Source organism: Patagioenas fasciata, chromosome 26 (assembly GCF_037038585.1).
Source record: "Patagioenas fasciata isolate bPatFas1 chromosome 26, bPatFas1.hap1, whole genome shotgun sequence".
Lineage (NCBI taxonomy): Eukaryota > Metazoa > Chordata > Aves > Columbiformes > Columbidae > Patagioenas > Patagioenas fasciata.
The window spans coordinates 2,037,056-2,059,603 of NC_092545.1; the positions used below are offsets into that span (position 1 = coordinate 2,037,056).

The window sequence follows — 22,548 nt, forward strand, 5'->3', positions numbered from 1 at the left end:
CGTGACAGCAAATTAAAGTTAGATTATTACAAATTATTACGGTACTTGCTGAGCCTTCTGTAGTCATTTAAAACCAGCCACGAGCCCAGGGGGCTGAAGATGGTCATAGATTTTGAGGTTCCTTGTTATTCTTTTTAAAAATCAGGAAGCAGCATCCTTCAGCCCAGACCCTGGTGTGTTCCCAGGTCAGCAGTGACCCGAATGTGTTTGTGTACTCAGCAGAGGAACCATGCCCAGTGCTGGCTTCCCCTCTTCATCCCCCTTCTTCACCCACAGCCCTTCTGCCAGTCGCCACCTCCCTGGAGACTCATGTTCCCCTTTGGGAGCCAAACCCCCCCACAACACACACATTACCCTGGTGTCACATAGGACCGACCAGCTTATCTCTACTTGAGGGCCTGAACCAAAGTTTCACCCTTGGCCAGCTGACGCCAGACAAGCAGCAGCACTGAGTACAATGCTGAGGCATTTAATGCTGTCCAGCTGAAGGTGAAGTCCAGAGACAAAATCAAATTAGAACAGTGGATGAAAATCATTGTTCTGCAAGGATACATGGAATTTCTCACAGCCTTCCCACGTCAACACAACTAGATGGTTTGGTAGGGGTCTGGAGCATCTTTCTGATGAGGAAAGACTCAGTGAGAGTTGGGGCTGTTAAGCTGGAGAAGAGAAGCTGAGAGGGATCTGATCAATGGATCAATATGTCAGGGTGGCTGTCAGAGGATGGACCAGACTCTGTTCAGTGGTGCCCAACGCCAGGGTGAGGGGCAGCGGGCACAGACTGAAACACAGGAGGCTCCATCTGAACATGAGCAGAAACTTGTTTGCTGGGAGGTGCCAGAGCCTGGCCCAGGCTGCCCAGAGCGGGTGTGGAGTCTCCTTCTCTGAGACATTGAAACCCGCCTGGACCCACCTGTGTGATCTGCTCTGTGACCCTGCGTGAGCAGGGCTTGGACTGGGGGATCTGCAGAGGTCCCTCCAACTCAACCAGGCTGGGATTATGTGGGATTCTGTAATGCTGAGGCATTTAGTGTTTTCCAGCTGAAGGTGATGTCCAGAGACAAAAATCAAATGAGAACAGTGGATGAAAATCATTGTTCTGTAGGGATACGTGGAATTTCCCACAGCCTTCCCAAGTCAACACAACTAGATGGTTCATCTCAGGAGAAACCTATTGTACAGCCAGGGCAGCCTGGAAAACAACATGGCTCAAGCAGTTCAGACAGGAACCCACACAACAGAAGAAGACACCTGTGTCCTTGAACAGCCGCTGGAACCCAGGCTGGATATCCTGACATGTTTCAAAAAGCATTAGAGACCCACACTTGGGCAACAGAGTGAAACCACACCTGTGTCCCTGATGGGGCGCTGGACACCCTTCTGGCCTCCACAGCCTCGGATGAACCTGGATATCCTCACCTACCTGAATCTGAGCACCTTGAACTGGAGCCTAATCCCACCTTAGATCTGCAAAGTGCTGATGTCTGACAAGAGGACAGTCACCTTGGACTCCTTTCACCTCCAGTGAATGAGGTGCTTCAGAAACACAGTTCCTCTGAGCTCTTCTCCGTGTTTGTCCATGAGGAAGAGCTGATGCACTACAGACAGAAATGCCCATTTTTCTCTGCTGGGGGAGAGGACGCGACTCGCCAGGCAAAAGGGAATCCCACTGAAGATACTCAGACCCCCAGAGACGATCATTCCAATCAGTCAGGACAAACATGAACAGTGCTTGACAAAGTCAATCCACTGCTGCCTGCCGAGCCTCCTACCCCTGGGTGTATAGGTTGCTCTTTTCCCTTTGGTTTCACCAATACCTGACAAATCTCTCTGGTATTTTGCCATCATTTGTAGTGAACACCTGGAGTCACCTTCAGCTGAACCCTCGCTCCAAGCAACGCAGACATCAGCCTGACCAGCTGGAGCCAGGTGGCAATGGGTCTTGGGTGCAGAAGGGAAAACATGAGAGCAGTAAGGACCTGGACCTGTTGAAAGGAATTATTGCTGACTTGATTTGGGGCCGTCTTCCTTGTTCTGTGCAACACTCACATGCGTACAATGTCCAAATTCATTAGCTGCAGCAATTAAGATACAAGTTCTTGGAGTGTTTTGTAATGAGGTAATTAGCACAGGACTCCTTGTCATAAGAGCTGTCAGGCAGTTTTGACAAAGGGAATCAAGCTGGGCTTCTAAGGTTGGTAGGTGCAGCATTAATATATAATATATTATGTATATAACAGTATGTATATAATAGTGAGATAACAACAGAGCCACTGGACAGGCTGCAAATGGAGCCATTTTAAGGACCTGTGCAGAGCCAGCAGTATCACAGCACAGCGGCAGCAAGTCCAGGGGCTGACCCCTCCACAGCTGCAATTTCTACGTGCTTTGTGCCTTTAACAGTTGTCATTGGCCGCTTGTATAACTACAGAACAGTCGGTAAAACAACAGTCTCCAAATGCCCTTCACACACACAGCTATTGTGCAGGCGGTGTTTGATTGCTTGTCTGGGATTAAAAGGAATTTGAAGAAGGCAACATGCACCGAGCTACATCCACCAGTTCTCCATCTGCCCACAAGCTAAGGAAACTCACATGTCCCTAACCAGGAAAAGGGGGTTGTTTATTCCTTTATCTTTTTTTTTTTTTCCCAGTTAGCATCATATCAAGGGTCATGGGCCATGGTAGACTGGAAGGTGGGTGGAGAACTGGCTGGCCCAGCAGGCTCCGAGGTCTCACTGGAGCTCCAGTGCTCCGCAGGGGCTGGTACCGGGGCAGTGGGTGTCTCCATGCGGGAGCCAGCAGTGCTCTCCCAGCAGGGCTGCAGCTGGCACTGACCACGCAGAACGCAAAGGGAAGGACCTTGACAGGCAGACAAAAGCTGTGTGAGGTTCAATCCACTTTTGGGGCCCCCAGGACAAGAAAGACATTGACATACTGGAACGAGTTCAACGGAGGCCACCAAGGTCATAAAATGGTGGAGGACAGGACATGCAAGGAAAGGCTGAGAGAAATCGGTTTGTTCAGCTCGGGGAAAAGGTGAAGGGGAATTTTAATTCTGTTTCTATCCCTGGAGACATCCCAGGCCAGGCTGGATGGGGCTCTGAGCAACCTGAGCTGGTGAAGATGTCCCTGCTCATGGTAGGGGTGGCACTGGGGGAGCTGGGAAGGTCCCTCCAACCCAAACTGTTCTGTGATTCTTTGACTCTGTCTACAACTACCTAATAGGGAGTTATAGAGAAGACTGAGCCAATTTTTTTTGGAGGTGTATAGCAAAAGGACAAGAGGTAACAAACTGCAGGAAGGGAAATTCCAACTGAAATAAAAATATATCAGCTTCACCGTGGAGTGGGTTTAGTGGTGTGACAAGGGTCGGAGAGGTTATGGGAACTCCAGTCATGGAAACATTCAAAACTTGGCTGATCAGCCTGACCTGACTTTGAAGCTAGCACTGCACAAGAAGGGTTTGGACAAGAGAGTGTGAGCTAAATTATGAGTTTATGAAGATTGAATGAAAGTAACACATGGAAATGCATTCCCGGAGTCCAGAGCTTCTTTCACACTCAATTTCAGGAAGAAAATTGTGTTCCCGTAGGGACAAACAGGATATCAGGAGATCTCAAAAACTCAAGAATATTTAATGTGAAGGAATAATCAAGAATGAATCCAAAAGGTAAGGAAGGATTTCAAGAAAAATTGGACCACTATTTCAATAAACATTATGAAGCCCAGGAGCCAGACTCCCCCACTCCTGAAGCCACGTGATAAACAAAACAACACCTGAGCTCAGTCGCTGCTCCTGCCCCAGCATCCAGACCTGGCAGGACATTTCCTAATATCCCACAACCTGAGCACCTTTCAAGCAGGTTACAGTTAAAATTAAAGCTTCCCATGGAAATGCTGCTTTTCTCTCTCTGCCTTTCAAAGCACAGATTAACTAGAAGTCAGGAGTTAACACGACCCACATCTAACATCAAAAGCTGCTGATGTTTAGCTGAGCATAAGTGACAGGTCTGATTCTTTCTTGGCACAAAAGAGCTATTAACTTTTTCAAGGCCCTGTTTTTGCATTTCCCACTACGTCATTACTTCAGTTCTTGTGTGATGGACCAGACCACAAGGCACCAAACTTTCAGTACGTACTTAGGAGAACAGGTGTTAAGAAGGACAGCAACAAGTTACAAACCGGGGTTCTACAAGAGTTTATGGTGTTCCAAACCTCTCGATTTGGCTGCTGAGAACCTTCTCAAATTTTACTAATCAGCCTTAAACTCTGAAAGGCTCTTTGAGCAGTAATATCTCCTGCTTCAAAGTATGAGATTTCAGGGGAAAAAAAAGTCTCTCCGTTGTTGGAAGAAAATATTTCTAAATCTGAACAACTTCCCCTTGGTACAGAACTGGCTCTGGTGGAAATTCAGTTTTAGCAATTAAGTCAAAGCTGGGTTTGATTCAATTATCACCTTTTTAAATGCCACCCTTCATGCACATACTGAGCATCTGACCATCAAGAAGCTAAGAGGACATGCCAGTACAGGCCAACAAGCTAAGCTGGATCTAACTTCAGGGCCAGTAACCCACTAACTATCCACCACCTGCTTCAGTACAATAAAATAATTTGCCTGTGTGGTGGAACAGTGCCATTAATCCCCACATTTACACGTGTGGAACTGAGGCTCCCAAAGATGAGCGCAGCTCCATCGCACTCACCATCAGTCATTTAAGTGCTGAAGTCAGAAGCCCAAAGCTCCCTTCAGCTGGTCCCTTCTACAGCCAGAGGGCGTTTCAACCCACCCCAAACCTGCACATCCATCTGGAACTACTCATCCCTCCCCGCTGACCACAAGAGGCTGGAAAGTAACTAAGCTTCTCAAAGCCATGGGCAATGGTTCTGGAATCCATCCAAAACTAACAGGAATTAAGGAATGGCCTAAGGTCACCCACTTTACTCAGGGCACACATGTGCTGTGTCATTTTTAGGTAGGAGACTGCATTCTGCCCACCAGAGCTAGAGGAACACAGCTCCGCAGCCTCTTGTAGCATCGGGACAAGCTTCAAGTCCCACAGGACAGCAACTGCACTTACTTGGAAGATATTGGAGAAGTCTCTCAAGTTGAAAATGTAGTGGAACTTGATGGCTGTTGGAAGGAATGTAGCGGCTACTTTCTGGTGCAGTCCCAGGGCAAGGGCAATCAGCTGCTGAGCTGATTTTTGCACAGCCCCCGAGAAATTTCCACTTGTCAGGTGCTGCGTTCAAATGGTGCTAGAGATCCTGGACAAGGCATCCTGCCCAGGGATGGACAGCGCGAAGACACAGAAGTGACGCTGAGGGAGAGAAAGGAAGGCATGGAAAGGTCAGAGAGGTAGAAAAACACCTTTCAAGCAAAATGCCCTTGGGGATTTGCTGTGATAATCTCATCTAGGCTCCCTTTCCCATGAAATGCTGGACCAGATGATCTTTTGAGGTCCCTTCCAACCTGGGTTGTTCTATGATTCTCTGATTTGCAGTCCACCTGAACAAGGTTATTTCCCTCTCCCAGTTTGCCAGCAGAGCTCAGGTGGGAAGTGACATCACTCTGCTCACTAAACCAGGGATTTTCAACTGCATCTCACCAATGCTACACTGGAAGTGCAGTCCATTGAAGAGCCAAAGGGCTCTGAAGGTCCCACCGACCTCTGACAAAGCCCAGTCACTGTCTCTATTAAGAGCAGCCCCTGGAAGGTGCCATCTCCCAGAGGACCTCTTTACTAATTTGGAACTTGCAAAGTTGCCCATGGGACACTTCATTTTAACTCCACACCTTGCTGAAGAGGAGCCAGGGTCCAAGCTGACTCTGGTCATTAGGTTTCTCCATGATGAAATGAATTTTGCTCACTGCTACCCAGTCCCTCCATCGGTTGGCAGCTCCCAAAAATCAAAGTCTAATGTTTAAGATCTCTTCCCAAATCTTCTGTTATCAGCAGCGCTTGAACTGCTTTTTGTTTGGCTTGGGGTTTTTTTGTTCGGTTAGGTTTTTGGGGGGATTTGGTTGGTTGGTTGGTTTTGGTGTTCTTTGTTTTGTTGGTTTTGTTTGGTTGCTTGGTTTGGGGTTTGTTGGGGTTTTTGTTGTTGTTGTGTTTTGGTGTGGCTTGGGTTTTTTTTTAGTTTTGTCTGTTTTCTTCGTTTGGGTTTCTCCCCCACACCTCTTTTTACTGACAGCTGCAGCAGACAATTCTGGAAAGCAGGCGGCGTTAATGCACCATGCTTCAGAGCTAAATACGAGCTAAATGAAGGCAAAATCTGCCTGTATGGACCAGAAGGTTGTCCTGAAAGTAGGTGTTAAGCTGGCTGGCAACTTTTGACTTCCTCCTCTGACGGAGCTGCAGAATGCGAGGAAAAACAAACAAGGGAATAAGGGACCCAGTTCGGTGCTTCACTATTAGGAATCACAGTCACTCGACAGATTCGTGCCATTTGTACTGATAAAACAACAGCAGGATCTGCCAGTGGTTGTCCTCTAACCTCACGTTTAAATGATCCACCCCAAAATAAACCCAGCGATGCACCTGCCGTTGTGCAGGGCTTTACCTGCAGCCGAGGGCTGATGGTGAAGCTCCCCGCCGTCGGGTTCACGCACGACACAAACTGCACGTTCGTGATCTCCTTCAGCGACAGCTTGGTCCGGTTGTACCTTCGGGCAAAACACAAGCAGCAGCACAGTGACCACGGCCACTGCCTCTCTCAGTACGTGTCCCTGGGCTGCCAGAGGCCGCTTGTCTTCAGGGGGTCAAATTCTGCGTCTTGCCAAGATGAGGCCCAGGCCCAGGTTGCCGGCCTATCTGTACACGGCCTGGCACACGCGAGTCCTGCTCCTGGTGGAAATCCTTCAGCTTCAACAACCTGTAGCTAATATTTCTATCAGTAATAAGCACTGAGCAAAGCCCCTGGGCCATACTCTTCACTTGCATGGAAATGGCAGAAAACAGCAGGAGTGTCTCTGGTTTGATCCCAACCCGGGACAGGGTGTGAGAGACTACAAGGGTGACTCTCAAACACTGTGGCAAACCCAGCCCTGCAACACCCAGTCATGGGAGACGGGCCATCGTGAGCAGGTGAATGGTGATTTACATGTCAAGGCCGAGGTGACAGCCACAGACAAAGGCTGGGTGACACAGGCAGTGCTGTGTTGAAGGACACGCAGCCTGTGCGCTGACAGGCCCGACACGGTGTCAAGGCCCAGGCTGAGAGACCCTCCGGGCCTCCCCCATCTTCCACAATCACCCCAGTGACGCCTGCACAAAAGCCCAGGTGATCCCGAGGGCTATAAACCCTATAAAACCTGTGCCAGCACGGGCAGGGTGCCACCCTGGGGACCCTTCCACCCACCGGGCTGACCACGGGAACCGAACCACACACCACAGGGTGCTGAACCCTGACTACAGACCCAAGCATTCCTGCATAGGAACTGGACCTGAGACTACAAACCCCTCAAACACACCACGGAGCCCTAAGGGTGGTGAGACCTTTCCTTTCCCTTTCCTTTTCCTTCCCTTCCCATTTCCTTCCCCCTTCCTTTCCCCTTCTTTTCTTCCTCTCTCTTTCCTTCCTATATTCCTATTTCTTTGCCTTCCTTTTTGTGAGTAATACAGTAACATAAGGTTTAGAGCCCCACTTGTGCCACAAAACTCTTTCATGTGAATCTTTTCGCTGCTAAACTGTTTATCGATTGAGCTTAAGTAACATAAATCCTTCTGCCACTGAGTCATTTGCCAATTGGACCAAGCTACAAAAAATAAAGGTCTTTTGTTTGTGGACCTTCAGGATTGTATGTACTTTTTTCCAACCCAGGGGACTGACAAATCTCAGTCACACTTCCCCCAACCATAGCGCCAGGTGGGACATGACAAGGGTCAGCAGGCTGCTGCTGCCGGGGGAGGACAGGGAGTCCTGGGCTCCCTGGTTTAAGAAGGACAAGGAATTACTGGAGAGAGTCCAGCGGTGGCTACAAAGATGCTAAGGGATCTGGAGCACCTTTCTTGTGACAAGAAACTGAGAGAGCTGGGGCTGTTGAGCTGGAGAAGAGAAGCTGAGAGGGATCTGATCAATGGGATCAATATCTCAGGGTGGGTGTCAGAGGATGGACCAGACTCTGTTCAGTGGTGCCCAGCGCCAGGGTGAGGGGCAGCGGGCACAGACTGAAACACAGGAGGCTCCATCTGAACATGAGCAGAAACTTGTTTGCTGGGAGGTGCCAGAGCCCGGCCCAGGCTGCCCAGAGCGGGTGTGGAGGAATTGAAAACCATTCCAGTGGTTAAAATTCAGACAGTCAAGAAAACACACCTTCAATGAAAATAAAGAAATAATGGGAAGGGTTATTAGAATGGAGTCGTGAGACAGGTAAACTGAGCCTTGGCAGCTAGGAAGTGTCAGGTAGTCTGTAAACCCTGCCGTACCCAACCAACGGGGAACTGGGGAGGGAATTTGCAGTTGGGATTAGGGGTGGATATAAGCAGTGGCTTTTTGCCCTGTTTTGTGTGCCTACCTTTAGGTGGAACACCCGACCTTGCAAAATCGTTAATAAAATATGCTTTGCTGAGAGATCCTACCTGAGCCTATTATATTGGTGAGATGATAACTTCCTGCATGCAATACAGTGCCCAGTGGGCACTGCTGAGCACATGGGCAGAAGGCCTCGATGTGTCTGGGAGGGGACCCATGGCATGCTGCATCCGCCCGCACCTCGCTGCATCCCCTGTACGTTGCTGCATCCGCCCGCACCTCGCTGCATCCCCTGTACGTTGCTGCATCCGCCCGCACCTCGCTGCATCCCCTGTACGTTGCTGCATCCGCCCGCACCTCGCTGCATCCCCTGTACGTTGCTGCATCCGCCCGCACCTCGCTGCATCCCCTGTACGTTGCTGCATCCGCCCGCACCTCGCTGCATCCCCTGTACGTTGCTGCATCCCCCCGCACCTCGCTGCATCCCCTGTACGTTGCTGCATCCCCCCGCACCTCGCTGCATCCCCTGTACGTTGCTGCATCCCCCCGCACCTCGCTGCATCCCCTGTACGTTGCTGCATCCCCCCGCACCTCGCTGCATCCCCTGTACGTTGCTGCATCCGCCCGCACCTCGCTGCATCCCCTGTACGTTGCTGCATCCGCCCGCACCTCGCTGCATCCCCTGTACGTTGCTGCATCCGCCCGCACCTCGCTGCATCCCCTGTACGTTGCTGCATCCCCCCGCACCTCGCTGCATCCCCTGTACGTTGCTGCATCCCCCCGCACCTCGCTGCATCCCCTGTACGTTGCTGCATCCCACCGCACCTCGCTGCATCCCCTGTACGTTGCTGCATCCCCTGTACGTTGCTGCATCCCCCCGCACCTCGCTGCATCCCCTGTACGTTGCTGCATCCCCCCGCACCTCGCTGCATCCCCTGTACGTTGCTGCATCCGCCCGCACCTCGCTGCATCCCCTGTACGTTGCTGCATCCCCCCGCACCTCGCTGCATCCCCCTATGCCTCACTCCATCCCCCACACCTCGTTGCATCCCTCTGCGCCTCACTGCATCCCCCTACTCCTCGCTGCAGCCCCTTGTGCCTCCAACGCTCCCTCGCAGCTCCCTCACCCTCTATCTGCCTGACTTCCCTGACACCCACAGCCCAAGATTTCTGCCTCCGCTCCACTGTCTCTGTTCCTCGGAAGCTTTTGGCAGAGCTCAGGCATGCACACAGCTGAGGAGAGTGGAAATTGCAATGCGTCCCTGCCCTGTATTCCCTGTGGAGAGAGATGCAAATATTCATGTCCCACACAGAGCTGCTGGCTAAAGTGTAAAACACACCCATCTCCTTCCAAAACAGTCACTGCTTTTCCTTCAAATCACCTCTGCCTAGATAATGGTTGTTTGCTGCTGCCTGACAGAAGACAACGTTAGGTGCTCACAGCAGGGGGGTTCACCCCAGCTGAGGCCAAATCCACAGCCGCCTCTGCTCTCAGCGTCGCGGGGCAGCAAGGCCGAGCATCGCGCTCCCCTCGCAGGCTTTGCACTGGGACCACAGTCACAAGCCACAGCAAGAGCAGAGCAAAGCTCCTCTCAACCCAGCTATGAGTAAGCAATCAAGCGGTATTAAAGAAGCGATGGACAACGTCCTCGGACACACGGTGTGAACTGTGGGGTTGTCCTGTGCAGGGACAGGAGCTGGACTCGATGATCCTTGCGGGTCCCTTCCAGCTCAGGACGTTTTGTGATTCTAAGTGAATTTGTTTGCTGGGGACAGGGGAAGCCCTGAGGGTGCTCAACTCTCAGTTCACCCAGAGCCTCCCAACCAGCTCTAGCCCAGCAGTATGCAATGGGAAGAGGGACCCACGCTTTGAGATTCTCTCAAACCCACTCCCCAGCACTGGAGCTGAACAAAAAGGTCTCCGACAACCAAGCCCAAGCAGGCTCCTACCAGTGGCCGTAGTCCAGGTGCTGCCGGATCAGCGTATGGGGCTGCACTGTCCCGTAAGCGTCCACCTCGGGCATGTTGAGATCATCAATGAAGTACACGAGCTTCTTGGTACCTGGAGGGCCATAATTCCTACCAGCCTTTTTCTCCAGAGGTTTCTCAAGCATACCTGTAGGGAGGCAGAGGTGCAAAGCTCATCTACTGGGAGAGCAACTGCTGCAAAATAAAAATGATTTCTCAGCCCAGCTCAATGCTGTGCTGTGTGTAGCTACAGCGGCCCCTCAAGGAGCTGAGATGTCCCCCAGCTGCAGCTGTATGAGGAGCAGCTGAGGGGCCTGGGGGTTCAGCTGGAGAACAGGAGCTGAGGGGAGACCTTCTGATCTCTGAACTGCCTGAAAGGAGCTTGGAGCCAGGGGGGTCGGGCTCTGCTCCCCAGGAACAAGCGCCAGGAGCAGAGGAAATGGTCTCAAGTTGCACCAGGGGAGGCTGAGGCTGGATCTGGGGAACAATTTCTTCCCCAAAGGGCTGTGGGGCATTGGAACAGGCTGCCCAGGGCAGTGCTGGAGTCACCAGCCCTGGAGGGTTGGACAGACGTGGAGATGAGGTTCTCAGGGACTAGAGTGCTAGAGCTGGGTTACGGTTGGACTCGATGATCCTGAAGGTCTCTTCCAACCAAACTGATTCTATGATTCTACGGTGCAGCTGGGAGCCCTGCAGGGACCCTTGGTCAGCACTTTGGTTTGACTTAAATCAGAAAGCTCTCAACTCTTCCTTCCAAACAAAAATACAACAAACTTCGTCTGCTACAAAACATGTCTACCTCAGAGCAAACAAGAGCTTTTCATGCAAGATAAAGCCTTTTGAATCTCTTCTGCATAATTTTTTAAACGAAATCTTGCTTGCAGAGGTGGCTGTGCCAGAGCAGTGAGCATCCCCTGCTGCCTGCCCCGGCGATGCGGCAACTGCAGCGTGGCCAGGGCAGCAGGCACTGGGCGCTGCGATGGAGAAAGGGAGATGGATGCTGTGGGCGCAGAAGCCCACGAGCAAAGCTGCTGGTTTTGTGAATATATGCATCTTTTACCCTGTTAGACAAAAATAGGCGATCTCAGGGCCAAATTCCTGGACATCTTCAGAACAACCAACATGACACTTTTATTTAAATGCATCAAATAATCATAAGTTCCCTGATCTTCTCACCACCGTTACCCAACCCTCCAGATAATGTGACAAGACTTAATTCCAACACGAGCTGTCAAATTACCACCTAGTTTCAAGTAGGGTCACGCACACGCAAAGGAAAGCACGGAGAGAACAGTTTCGCATTTCAAAGCCTTGGAAGACTTTAATTTGTTTTAGCAGAAGGCTGGGGTCATATGTTGCTCTAGCTCATAAAACGTGGGGAATATTTATAATCCTGGGCTGATATTTAATAAAAATCACCCCACGTCGCTGCACATCATGTTCTATAGGTTATTGATTCCTCTGATTGCAGCCCAGGCAACCTTTACTGTCTCAGTAAGTGGAAAAGCAAACGGAAGCAACGCTCCTCTGCCCAGACCCCGGGTGGGTTTTCTGCCCTGTGCTTACTCGAAGAATTTGTTTCATTAGCAGTTTTGGGTTGGCAACAGACCTATAAGGTGCTATAAAGCAGCACACGGTAAGTAGCAATTCTTTGTAATTAGGGAAGACTGGCAAATGTAAACGGGACTGGGAGTTTTTTTAAGCCATTTATTATCACGTGCAAAAGTTGTTAAGGAAGATTTATATTCCGTTGGTTTGTTTCAGATCACAGACCTTTCAAAACGCTGGGTTTTTCCTGCTTGGGTGCACTGCAGACAGCTCGCCTTGCTCACCACTCAAAACGCAGCTGATTTCTTGTCACAGACAGGTGCTGCACAAAGGAATGGATTGTGCTACGAAAAATGATGAATCTTTCTTCAGCGGAGCCTCTCTCCCCGTTCAATAAAACCACAATATTTGAAATTTCTGGTAGCAAGTTAAATTAAGTGTTTCAAATAAGCATTTAATTTAAATTTAATTAGTCCCTAATTAACATATAAAATCAGCCCTTTTTGAGGTTAAACAAGTATGCAAGAGATTCATCACACTGAAATGCAATTACTGGGGATCAAGTGACATGTTCGTGGAAGTGGTATTTTAATTCAAAGCCGTATCTCACAATAATAATAAGGGGCGGTGTGTCTGTGTGAGATCCTGACACATACTCAAACCAGCACCTCAAAGAAACAGTCTGGACACCTCGTACCTTCTGGTTGGTGAGCAAGGGAGAGGGAAAAAAAGAACCCAAACAAAAAAAACCACAAGATTTATTGCAATTTCTCTGAATGACAGAAGTCAGGGCTACATCTGATGGAGGGGCAGAGGCCCAAGAGGGCACGAAGCAGAGCGAGGCCCAGGGCAAATGCCACAGAATGTGGTATTTAGTCACAATAAACTACAGAAAATCCCCAAACTGGCCCCAGGTTCAGGCAGAGAGAGTGTTGGGCTCCTTTTAACCCCTGTGCACATGGCGCTTCTGGAAGCCACAGGATGCAGGGATGGGTTGAACAACAACTCTGCTTCCCCTAAGGGCTGCATCTTATACATCTCTGCAGCAACAGGCACCTTGTCTAAGGAACTACTGGAACTCAGGTTAGGATCTTTTTTAAGTAAGAAAAAATCCAAAATTACTTTGTGCCCATGTTTTACAAATTTAAAGATGTGCCTGCTGGGGAAAAGAATAAAGCAGCCAAGTGACAAACTACACAAAAAGGGACAAATTAACTCTAAAAAATGAGCAGCAGGGATCCAGGCCAAGCAGTATAAATCATGCTTCTCAATGCAAATCTCACCAGCACATCTTCATCCACACACAAGACAACTTGCTCCTCTGTGCAGGGGAAGAAAATCACTGACTCAGCCCACAGCTCATGACCAGGGACACGGTGCCAGGTCTGCCTGTACAAATAACACCTGCACACACTCGCCCATCCAGCTGGAGACAAACGGCTGCACATTCACAGAATCACAGGATCCCAGGCTGGTTGGGCTGAAGGGACCTCTGCAGATCCCCAGTCCAAGCCCTGCTCACGCAGGGTCACAGAGCAGATCACACAGGTGGGTCCAGGCGGGTTTCAATGTCTCAGAGAAGGAGACTCCACACCCGCTCTGGGCAGCCTGGGCCAGGCTCTGGCACCTCCCAGCAAACAAGTTTCTGCTCATGTTCAGATGGAGCCTCCTGTGTTTCAGTCTGTGCCCGCTGCCCCTCACCCTGGCGTTGGGCACCACTGAACAGACTCTGCTCCATCCTCTGACAGCCACCCTGACATATTGATCCCATTGATCAGATCCCTCTCAGCTTCTCTTCTCCAGCTCAACAGCCCCAGAGCTCTCAGTCTCTCCCCATAAGAAAGAATCTCTAGGTCCCTCAGCATCTTTGTCCCCCACCCAGGCAGCTGGACAGAGAGACAGACAGAGAGACAGACAGACTGCCAGACAGCTCAGCCCATTTAGCAGCTCAAGGGCATTTTGCAGAGACCCCAACACAGGGAAAAAAGCAAAGGGGCACCTGGGAGGGAGGAGGGAGACTGCAGCCATCACACACTAGCAAGACCCAAAACCCTTCAGACCTGCCCCAGAAAGCTGCCGTGACTCCACGACACAGCCCCAGGTGACACAGCGTGGGCTGAGCCTGTGCTGTCACCTCTGCGAGTGGATCAGTCCCACAGGGCAACTTTAAACTCTGACACCTTCCTTAAAACATCTGCAGTGTCGGGAGCCCAGCAGAGCACAGACAGGGGCTGTGATGCTCATGGCCGTGAGCGTGTTCGCCCCAGGGCCACCTGGCCAGGAAAAACCCACATGGTGAAGGTTAAAACCTTGGTCTCACTGGTGCTGGTCCTGTAGAGGGAGTAAAGGGATTTCAGGACACTTGGGTCAGACCAAACTCCATAAAGGAAGTTATTTTGGTTTACAGTGACCCACAGCTGTTGTTCAACTCAAAACAAGCAAGGTTGTTTCATTCCTGATTAATAAATACATGTAGAAAATTATCCTCTCTCTTTAGGTCAACTGAAAGTGAAAATACCATTCCAAAATGAGTCACTTTTCAACAATTCCCTCTTTCTCTTCATCTGTGAAAAGACTACACAGCAGAACTGACCTTATCCTGGTCTCAAACTTCATCTTTCACTGATGTGCCAAAATCCTCATCAAAGATATTCTCATGGGCTTCCCCAGGTCAGAGCCTCCCAGGGTCAGCAGCCGTGTCCCCTGGGGCGGTGGGATGTGGCACCCGCTCCGTGGGAGCACACGGGGCTGCATCAGGATGCGGGGGACAGCCCAGGAACCAGCAGCACCTGCACATCCCCATTAGCACTGTCCTCACTGACAACTGGGATGCAATTCCCATCACTGCACTCTGAGGACAGCTTAGATCCCAGCCAAGCAACCCATTCTATTCAGCACGGGCTTAAATTCAAGCGTATTAAAGACACACCTCAAGTCAAGTACGAGCTGTGTGCTGTAGAGAACAGCAGCAGATTTAAGTGTGTGCTTTGCACAGCCCTGAACCAGAGTCGTGGTGTTCAGAATTCAATCCCTCATGTTGGGAAATGCCATTTTCCATAAAACCAGGAGTCTGCGGACCAGTGAGTTTCACAGTGGGATTTAAGAGTCGGTGGGTGCCAGTGCAGTGCCCACAGTGCACACCCAGCTCCAAACCCCGACGGACACCCCAGGAATTTGGTGACCTGCCAGGCAGAAGTCCCACATCTCAGCCATTGTCTTACCTTGCAGCATGGCAGAGGTGGTGTAGTAGTTAAACGGGACCTTCTTCACCACATAGGCGTCTGTATCCAGTGAGCAGAGCTTGTCCCCCACCAGCACAGACTTCCCCGTGCCGGCGTTGCCCACCAGCATCACGGGGCGCCGGCGCTCCAGGAGCCTGTCCATGAAGTACCGCACACGGACCGTCTCGGTGGTGGGCACCAGGCAAGCCTGAGAGGGGCAAAACGAGCAGGTAAGTGTACCCATCTGTGGCACCACCCCACTGCCATGTTCTGAGGAGACATCAAACTGGGAGAGCCAGGAATGAGTGCGGTGACCTGAGTTTCTAGATTGTGCTAGGAAGGGAACAATACACTGCTACCAACCATTCAAGTCAAACTATCTGTACAGACGAAACAATGACAGCGGGATGCTGAGAGCAACATCTGGATCTCCCCGCAAACACACATTTTGCTAAAATGGTAACAATTTTTACAAGTCATCTGCTCACTGTGGCACCTCTAAAAGGAAAGAAAGGCATAGCTGGCAAACGCAATTCACTACCTGCAGCAACTCTCATTTTTCGTCCAAATCATATAAACAACCCTATTTTCAGCCACGCAGAATGACGAGATGGTGTCTCAGGGACTTTGTCACTACGTTGTCCCACATCCTGCTTCTCTCTGCAGGCCAAACGCACCTCCATCCCGCACCCTGGGCACACCAGCCCTGGCTCATAGGTGTCTCTGAGCCTGCGCCTCATGTACATCACTCAGCTCTGGAAGATGGATGGAGGATGAGTCTTCACAGTCAAAGTACAGTAAAGAAAGATGGGTAATTGAGTTGTACTTCATAAAGAATGTGTCAAGGCTTTTGATTGTGGGGTGACAATACAACCATGGCAGATGTGTTGTTAGCCCCCTCTCCCCCACCTTCAGCCCCTCTCTCTCCCCCACTCCCACTCAGGACAGGTGATTGGGAGGGAAAGAAGGATAGATAGAAGAGAATTGGAAAAATTAAAGATGTTTTACTAATGCTACTAATAAGAATAGAGAAAATAATACAAAATATACAAAACCAATCTTGAAAGCCCCAGCAACTGCAGAGCTGGCACCTGAAGTCCTGGACTGGACTGTGCAGCCAACCGGAGCTGGATTCAGTCTGTCATGAGGCCTCAGTTCGCAGGGACGACCAGCAAGGTCCTCTCCTAATCTCGGCCATAAGCAAAATGGACGAGATCCTCGTGATCTCCCACTTTTACATGAAGTATTCACGTGAATGGGATGTTATACTCTGTTTGTCAGTTTCTTGGTCACCTGTTTCTCATTGCCCCTCTCGCGAGATGCGAATCTGTCCTTATCAATAACCTCACATTCCATTGCTATGTTTACCAAAACATGGATCTGGTTCTCCAGGAAAACGCAGCTGATATGAAGGTTTTACCTGACAGGCAAATTCACTAAAAGAGAAACTTGTTTTTAACAAAACCAGGACGGAATGCCATTCTTATTATGAAGTGCTTGACCTCGAATGAGACTTCAATTGAAATGCCTGCATACAGTCACTAAAATGCATGTGCTCTTCCCAGACAAAACACGTGCAAGGTTCACATACCTGTAAGGGCATTTCTGGATCAAATTCAAACTGAGGAATAAGTTTAGACCAAGGTTCAAACTTCTTCGTTTCTGGATCAATGTAGAAGTCAAAGACTGTGCCCTGAGAGGGAAACTTGATAGTCTTGAATTCTGCCACCCACCACTTGCTGAACTCCACTCTGTAGTCCACAAGCTATAAGACAAAAAGTGGAGAAAATACACTAATCTGGATCAATTAATTAGTAATGGAGAATGTTATCTATCCCAGTCCACCAGAGCGGGATTAGTCCTTAAAATATATTCCACAGCATAAAGTTCTTATCATTTTTCCTGCTATTAAGCCTAATTTTTCATTTTCTTCATTTCTGCTCATCAGTCCTATTTATTCATCTAAATAATTCATCCTCTGTGTTGATCACTCTTGGTATGTCTGAGACTAGATAGATGGATCAATTTGAAAAAGAGAAATACGTGCCTATGACTAAACAGACCACTTGATTGATTCTTGGTGCCTACTTCTTCCAACAGACAAGGACACAACATCCGTCTACATCTGTGCTCATGGTCAGTCACAGCATGCATACCAAAGCCTTTCCTCATCAATCACACCACTCTATTCAGAGTGAGTTGTTGTCTTCTGGCTTCTTTTCAAGCCACAACGTTTCAGACAAGCAGGACTGCAGACACCAGCGCACCAAAGCAGCAGCGAGGGTCTGCCCCTTTGACCCCGCCGTGATTCTGCGCTGCCACATTCCCCTCAAAGCACCCGTTTCCTTGCTTTTCCCCATTGTATCTTTCTACACATGGAGATTTTGGAGCATCTGAATTTTTTCAACTGGGGTGACAGTTTTGCTTTAGATGCTGGGTCAGGACTCACAAAATGTGCTTAGTCCCCTCCTCTGCCCTAGGTCTCCTGTATGACATTGGGCCAGCCATTCTGCCCAAACACCTTCCCATGTGGACAATGGGAACTGGAGAGAGGTGGAGGGGAGGAGGAGAGGAAAATTGCTGTGAGAAAGATGTTTGTGAAATACCGGACGCATCATTCAGCCCGTTTTAACAGCACAGTTTGTTCCTGGGGTGTCTGCGGGTCTCTCCTCCCCATAGCCATACAATGTGGGGTCACCAACACATTGTCCATAGGCTGCTCGGCCTCCATAAGGAAACCTGGGTTTGTTGCTGAACTGAACCAAGTGTCCTCCATAAAGCCTCCTGAGCCACAGTCCCTCAAAAGACCAGTGGATTTGAAAAACACATTAATAGTATCCACGATTTTGCAGACTCATGCTATTCAGAGAGGCAGAATCCCTGTAATTCTCCATTCTCCTGTTGTTATAACTCCTCAGCAGCGGCAGCAGAGTAGCCCGCAGTGGAGCGGGACGTGCGTGGCTGCTAAAAGCTTTCCCACAAGGGTGCCCTTACCCCGCACAGCCAGACCGCCTGCAAGCGCGCTGTGCCGCGCTGCCCGCCCTCCCTGACCCCGCGGTTAAACGGAGCCACTCCAGCCCCAGCTCTATTGCCAGAACGGTGTGGAATTCAAACCACTTCCTTAATAAAAACCCCATATGGATTACCGCTAATTTCAGAGCCAGGAAATGGCAAATCTATCATCTGTTTTTATACAGGGGCCCCGCTACCCACCAACAAGCACCGAGTAGTGGGAAGCCTCCCAGACTGTTTCTCCTGACATTTCGGCCGTGAAAGGTCAGCGCGAAGGGCACCTTCGGTGGAAAGCAATAAACAGATTTTATATTGGATCATTTTTCATCAGGCTCCCCATTGCTCGGACTGCTGTATCCTCGCACTCTCAGCTCTGACATTTACAGAGCATCGCGGGCAGTAACGCACAGCCAGGCTCCCGGCGGAGCCTCCCGGAGGGTCGCTGTGCCTGCAGCTGCTCCTGCAGCCCACCCAGAGCCACTACCGCAGGCAGGAGCCCGGCCTGATGCACCCGAGACTGACTGTGCGGCACGGGGAACACAGCGGCCAGCTGCCACAGCACCGCACACCAGCATACTTGCGCTTGTACTGCTGAAGCAAAGACAAGTAGTGCTTCCCAGGCTTTATTGTGTTTTGTTTTGTTTCTTTAAGTCATCCTAGACTGGCAACACTAAGGCTGAGTATTTCCCAGCTGGCACATGGGAAATGGAGGCTCCACAAGGACCAAGGAAGCTGGTCTCGCACAGGTCATTCAATGGTCACAAGGTGTGATGGCACCAAGTGAGCACCCAGCTGAGCTTGAGCTGTGTTGTTCAGCACTTCCTGAAGCATCTGATCCTTGGCATGGAGCAAATCTGAAGAGACCAGCAGACACTCTAGGTCTGGCGTTAAGGTACATGAAAACACACAAAGAGACCCCTGGGAGCACTTGAGCAGCCATCAAGAACGGCAGTGCCTCCACCCGAGCTGGGGAGGGGTGTCTGGTGTTACATTCGTGGAGAGACCTCCCGCATAGTCCAGACAACACAGAGTTTGACACAAGCCCAGCGGAGATCAGACGTGGATCTCCAAGCCCTTGACAGCAGTGCAGTGTGGGCAGACCCAGACATCAGGACTACACACTTTAGATCTGAGGATAAGGCGTCCTCTGACTAGGGGATGCAACCACCCAAGAGTAGGTGTGCCCCTGTGGCCACGAAAGTCAATGGCACCTGGGGTGCGTTAGGAAAAGTATGACCAGCAGGTCAAGGGAGGTTGTTCCTCCGGCTCTGCTCTGCCCTGGTGACAAAACACCGGCTGGTTTGTGTTATGTAGCACGTCTACCTGTGCAGTCAGAAGGCTGAAAGACTGCTCCACTGATACATCCATCTGATAAATCAGTCTTAATTTGATCACATTATGCACATCCACAGGCTTCTATAAGTTAACCTTATGTTTCTCCCCAGTGAAATGCATCTGCATAAGCAAACATCCCTCCACCTCTACCACTGACCCCTCAGCTGTTCTCCGGTGGTGTTACACCCTGGATAACGAGGCCTTTCGTAAAAGGAATTGTTGTGTTTCTAGTTTATTATCACCTATATGAGAGCCCCAGGAAAACAGCATTACTGGCATAGCACTATGTTTCAGAAAGTATGAAGAAATCAAAACAACACAAAACCACACAAACAAACTGTGTGAAAGATGCTGAAGAGGCATCTTCCGTCTTACCTGATCTCGAAACATTGATCCACCAAAGGCCCAGACGGCAGCAAAGACAAAGTAAAGTTCATAAAGCTCCTTGGGACAGTCAGGAGGTGTGTTCTCCTCTGCCAGGAGACATTCAAGGAGGTAGCACAACATCTGAACCATACTCTGTTCAGGAATGGGAATAATCTTCTTAAATCTAAGGGATGGAAATTAGAAAGCAATACGTCCATCACAACCCAGGAAGACTAGAAATGCTCTTTCAGAATACCGGCATTCTGCTTGTCAGCGGTACGTGTCCTATTCCCAGGTACAATAAAGAGAACACCCATTCTCACACTCAGACCCGCTGGCACCGGCACATATACAATTAATAACAATAATCAGAAGTTTCAAGCATTTTAAAACTTTGATCTTCTTGAAAGAAGCAGAATGGAAGACTTGCTAAAGGCAATGATTTCCTGCGAGCACGATGAGTTCAAAAGCGGTCAAATAGAGGAGTAATAAAATAAACCCTTTCATCTTGCCATTTTACATTCATTTAAGCTACACTTACAGAATTCCAAACTAATATTGTAGCTGCACTGAAGTCCTCCATAAAGTAATTATAGCTATTTGAAAGGTTGGTTCTACGATTTCTGAATTAAGCAAGCTACCAAAACACTCAGCTCAGGGTTGCCTGCAGCTAATCCCGTGGATTTCACGCTCTGAGACAATGTTCAGCAAACAGAATGGGAAACGTCCGATTGACTTTGCTACCAACAGTCAAAACCAACTTGGTCCCACAGAGAGAAGTTCCCTAGCACAATGTTTAAGTCCTGATTCCAGACCCTTCTGACACATCCCCCTTTTGGCTGACATCTCCCATGCTCACTGATTTTTCTTTTGTTTTTAAAGGAAAGTGCAACTATAGGAAGCAAGTAGAGGATGGGAGATGCTCCCTTAAGTTTTCTGGGACTCTACTTTGGCCAGTCCTCACCACAGTATGAGAAAGAGAATGGTTTCACATGATGATAAGCAAGAACCACATGACTTCCCTGTGGACACTGCTTTAAAGCCAAATCAAGCCAAGAAGCACTAGGACCCTTCCAAATACCCAAGTTCTTAATGAAAAATAACTTGTGGAGTGGGCTCAGGTCTAGCCTGACACATCAGGAGGCTGAAAAGCTTTCTCTTTGGGATATGCCGGAATTATTTTCCAAGAGATAGAGAGTTGATACAGGAAATACAATAAAAATCAAATCAAAATCAGATGAAAACCAGATCTGACCAACACGATACAGGCAGGAGCGTCACTTTGCCCACCTCGCCCTGCTGGTTCTCTGAGCTTAAGCCAATGATGCTCAGGGCTTCCAGGGGCAAGGAGGATCATGTGCAGCACAACCCAGCGCAGCACAGCTGGGCTGGACAGTGGCAGGTGTCCCCATGCCCTCACCACGGGTGACACAATCACTCATCAGATGGTACCTTGTTCTGAGGGTGTCCAGGCAAATGGGCAGGTACTTATCAAACAAAACGGTCAGGTTGGCTCTTTCGGACTGGATCTCTCGCCTGTCGATCCAGCTGCTCACTGGAGGATTCCAGCCCAGATCCGACGGGTTGATGTACAGGATCCCTTTAGGCCCAGGGTAGGAGAGAACATATAGTAAAGACATAGCAGAAACTGTTCCTTTCTTCCAGCAGAGTTTACCAGGTACTTTCACACAACTAAAACCCTATCAAATATGACGGGACGTCCCATTACCTGCCCCCTTTTCCTGCCCCACTGCAGAGTAGAAACATGAACAGTGAAGAAACTTCACCCTTGAAACCACGGCGCTTTTCATGACCTTGCCCTAAATTCAGAGCATTGTCTTGTCTGAGCAGTTTCATTGCTCTGGGCCCCATTTCCCCATGTGTAAAACTAGGGGACACCTCCATTCCCTTCTCCCATACTTCATGCACTTCTTCAGAAGATCAAGAACTCTTTGAGACAGATACTGTCCTTCTCCTCATAAAGTCCATCCAAAGGGCTTTGCACAACAGGAGCACTCAGCAACGCTGAAGCCATGATCACCCACCAACAGTCAGAGTGCTCTGGGTAAATCTCCAGGATGATGACAGCTCCACATGTGCATTTGGGGTCAGGATCCTCAGTTTGTCTGTCAGAAACCTGCCCTGTCCACCCACGGCCGCTGTGATCTCAGGTTGGGTACTTGCAACAGGAGTCAAGTTGGCCAACAGAAGACTGGTTAATGGCACTAGATCCTCCTGGGTTCACGGCAAATCCCAGTGCGGAGCTCAGGCCAGGACTCACCCGCTCGGGACACGGTTGCTGGGGTGGCTGTGCGCAGGTGGCTGATCTCAAACACCAACCGCATCGTTGGGTTCAGAGGGATTCTCTCATTGCTCGCCAGGGTCAGCACCTGCATTGGGCAGACAGACAGACAGAATGACATCTTCCCCAGGAACAGGAATGAAAAGCATTCAGCACTTTGCACTAAAAAGCTTGGTTGCTGCCAGCACAGTTCCTTGAGGGAATGCAGCTGATTTCCAGCAGGTAGTAGAACTGTCTTCCATGACTCAAAGGAACAGCACTCCCTTCGAGCGGCGGAAAAAGGTGTGGAATTATGACCCCACCCTATTTTTGAAGGGCCTGG

At 49.8% G+C, this 22,548-nt stretch overlaps 1 pseudogene; it reads right to left on the reverse strand.

The window, feature by feature from the left end:
* Window positions 1-22,548, reverse strand: part of LOC136112701 (dynein axonemal heavy chain 9-like) — a 116,274-nt pseudogene that overhangs the window by 37,870 nt on the left and 55,856 nt on the right.